Raw genomic sequence first — 4,318 nt, 5'->3', positions numbered from 1 at the left:
TCGTATGGAAATAAATGTTAATTGCATTGCTTAAAATCAATTAAAAGGCTATAGGCGCCAGAGCTTCTCGGGGACTTCGCCCCCTGGTACCCAACCAAGACTTTATTTTTCATTTCGTTCCCTCCCCCCCCCACCCCACTTTCAACCACGGATCGACGCCCTTAATTGTTTATTCCATCACGATAATAACAATTACCATTCAATAATAGTAGTAAGTATTATAGGCTTGAGCATTTTTTGCAAGCGTTTTTACACGCATGGAATATTCAGTACATTTTCACGACAGGTTGGGAAAAATTGCACATAAAAGCCCCCTAACGCAAATCCAGGTACACAGTAGTTGAACCAACTTCAAAATACCACAAATACAAATGTGCGTGACGATATGTTATTGCTTTAGAAATGTGATTTAAAAATGTATATTGAATTACGCACTGAGTATTCAATATATTTTCACGACAGGTTGGGCAAAATACATATAGGCCCCCTAATTGATTCTCCTGACGCAAATCCAGGTATTGTCTATCGTCACGAAAATAACATTTACCATTCAATAATAGAACAGTCATCGACCTACTTGCAGTGAATTGAATCTAAAACGTATTCATGATGTTATGAAGATCTGAAGTGTTTAAAAACGTAGACAATAATTTCAATTAACTTTAATACCACAAACACAAATGTGCGTGACGATATTTTATTGCTTTAGAAATGTGATTTCAAAAAAGTAGTGCATCGTATACGTAAGGGCTTGTTTTGTTGTTTTTTTTTACCTGCAGCGTTTGGGAAATAAGTAAGAGGTAAATTGTAATGAATATAATCAATAATAGTGTATATAGCATCTAAAACCTATTATTATTGAAGGGTCCTTTTAAAGTTTAAATAGGATTTTTTTAAGTTATATTTTTAGATCATTAGACCTATTGAACGAGCCCCCAATAGCCCCGGGCCACAGTGCTGTGCACTGACTGCAATGTCCATACCTACGCCACTGGACCTAAGTATTATTAGTGGTTACATTTTTTTTTTCATAAAGGTATTTTATTCAAAAATAATTGTAATTGCAGTATTAAAGACTGAATTGTAACAATTTTACAGATTCTTTAAAAAAAAGACATTATAAAAGGCAAGAGAAAAACTTGGAACAGACATTAAAACCATCAGGCACTTACAATTTTAAAAATATTTTAAAAATCTATACACGACAACAAATACATAAACTGATGAAACATGCAAAATGGTGTATAAAACGCAAGCTACATTATTAATTACGATACATTACTTAAAATTAATTAAAAAGGAGATAAAATCTTTAAAAATATTTTTAGGCCTTTCTCTCATTCCAAAGTCTGGTCATATATTGCAATGGGCTATTAAAATATCTTTTGGTCCTATGACTACGGAGAGACAGTTGATTGGCATTTCTAAGTTTCCTACCATGGCACTCAAATCTGGTTTTAGGGATCCAATTTTTAAAATTAACCATTAGTGAGTTGTAAAAATCTAGGCAAATTTTCTCTCTGCGTTCTTTAACTGTGGCTAATCCACACAGAGTGCGTGCGTTATCATAGTTATGATAACGGTGTCCTAACATAATTTTACAGGCTCTCTTCTGGATTCTTTCCAGATTCTTGGTTTCATTATCAGTGAGTTGTGAGTGCCAGGCCGGTGCAGCATATTCTGTGAGGGGTCTTATAAAGCCATAAAGATAGCGATCAAATCTTGCAAAGGGAGATTTAAGTGTTTTAACATTTTCAACATATATAGTCTACCATTAGCTTTAAATATAATATGAGTCATATGTACTCTCCATTTAAGATCAGAGGTGAGTTGAATGTCTAATATTCTTACTGAATCTACGACCTTAAGCGGAGTGCTACAAATAGTCAAGGGGGGGGGGTCGTCAACTTGATTTTTAGAGAAGCAAATTTTCATGGTGGCACATTTACTTGGTTGAGGTTCATGTTGTTTCCTTACTCCATTTACCAAAGGTACCTAAATCTTCTTGTATAGGACTTGGTTGATTGGGCAACTTACTTTCAACAAGTGTGATGTCATCAACATATTTAAAGGTATGGATGGAATCACTTAGTGCTTCATTAATCATTACTAAGAAGAAGAGAGGTCCTAGTTTAGTACTTTGTGGGATGCCACCATTGGTGATTTCCCAATCACTACTAGTACCCTGATATTTGACACATTGTGTTCTGTCTCGTAAGAAGCATGAAATCCATGGGATAACTGAGGGGCGGACATGCATGTCAATTAGTTTGTTTATAAATACATTGTGATTAATATGATCGAAGGCTTTGCTGAAATCTGTAACCACAAGAGTGCTCGAATACTTTATCAGAGTTCCTATAAAGTTCATCTAGTAACTTAACTAAATAATGAGTGGTAGACACACCTTTACGATTAACGTACTGATTGGGGTCTATAAGATGACTTATGTCCTCAAGCCACCACTTGGTCATGAAAGCTTCCGCAATTTTCGCAAAATGATCAGTTAGTGCTATTGGTCTCAACTGATCCCATGATGCAGGTCTAGTTCTTGGGGATGGGAATGACTGAAGCTTTCTTCCATTGGGAAGGAAGCTGGCCATTTTTATACGACTGGTTTAACATATTAACTCTAAGTGGTTTGCTGAGTTCATAAGCAAACTTTCTAATGAATTTAGCTGGGATATTATCCGGGCCACCAGCTTTGCCTAATTTAATTTTCATAACCTCATTATATACTTCATATTCATGAACTTCAGGGCAATGATATGGATCCGGTTTGTAAGCAGGTAAATTTAAGGGATCTAAGGGTTTGAGACCATTAGTTACAAAATTTGTATTAATGAAGTTTGCAATACTTTTTATATCAGAGTTAACATTGTCAGGCATGTTAATATTCGTTTGAGTCTTGGTACGGTTAGTCATAACTCTAATTTGCTGGTACCACTGGGAAGAGTTGTTGTCCTTATTAAGTTGCACCTTAATTGCATAGTGATCTGCCTTTGCTTTCTTGATTTCAGCAATGATCTTATTATGTAGTCGCTTCCTTTTTGGGTCATTTTTGTTGTTATGGAAAACTGTTTGTCTCTTCTTAATAAGAGATTTAATCTTGGGTGTCATCCAGGGTTTAACATCTTGGTGTAACCTCATTGTTTTGGTTGGGAAAAAGTTGTTCATAGCCGAGCGTACTGTTGTAAAATGCGTCACTTCTTTCTTGGATGGTATCCTTGTCAAAGACTCAGGCTGCAAAGACTTCCTTCCATTGATGAAGTGATAACCAAGTACCACAGGCTCGGATGTCCGAATCTTTCATTGGGCCGACGGTTTTAACCCATAAGGCATACTTCTGATTTTGTATTTGTTTAGGTGTCAAAAGTATTGTAGCATGATCGCTATTGCCAATTGGGCATTGTATCTCTGGGGTTGTGTAATATTGGGCCATATTAGTCAGAATATTGTCAAGTGTAGCATCATCTCTCGTAGGGCCTGTCACAATTTGTTTAAGGTTGCATTGCGTAGAAATTAGTGATGTATCAAGGTCGTTAAAGTCACCAAGGAGTATTAAGCCGGCCTGGTGATGTTTTGTAGTGATAGATACTATCAACAAGGTGTTCAATCAAAGCATCTTTGTTAGGGTTATTTGGCGGTGAATAAATAATTGCGAAGAAGAGTAATGAAATAATCCTTGGTAATCGATGTGGGCGTATTTTTATCCAAGCAACTTCCAAATTATCGGGAACGATGTCCAATTTTTGAGCTTTGAGGTCACTCCTGGTGTAGAAACATACACCGCCTCCTTTTCTATTAGTTCTGCTTTTTGTGATCATATCATAGTTATCAAGTTATCAAGTACATAACGTTTGCTATGCACTGTATCATGCGCTATAGAAGTGGAAGACCATAATGTATTTGAAATATACCTCTCTCTCTCTCTGGTAGGGCCTACAGTACAATCAGTTTAAAAGTGTAAGCTATAGGATAGTGTGGATTTAAACATTTTCCTAATGGTAATGTTCAAAATAAGTGTCAAGGAAAGTAAGTATGATTGTTGGAAAAAATGGTCAACATTTTATTTTGAATTCTCACCCTGACCTTTGCTTGGGAGCAGTGGGCGAAGGTCCGCGTTCTAGTTTAGAATTTTGTAAGCCAGGACCCATAGTATTTTGTTACGTTTCTTCACAGAGGGGGTTCGTCCGAACCCCCTGAACCCCCCCCCCACCCTTGATCCGCCACTGTAATGTGCTAATAGTTAATATAGCTTTTAACGATGCGAAGCGAAGACGAAGTCCCCCAATTTGGTGATTAAATCGGCAATGCC

The sequence above is a fragment of the Anneissia japonica genome, unplaced genomic scaffold (assembly GCF_011630105.1).
Source record: "Anneissia japonica isolate Jap-2015-1 unplaced genomic scaffold, ASM1163010v1 scaffold287579_len849171_cov184, whole genome shotgun sequence".
Classification (NCBI taxonomy): domain Eukaryota; kingdom Metazoa; phylum Echinodermata; class Crinoidea; order Comatulida; family Comatulidae; genus Anneissia; species Anneissia japonica.
The sequence above is the reverse complement of the archived record's forward strand: the minus strand, read 5'-3'. Positions refer to the sequence as shown.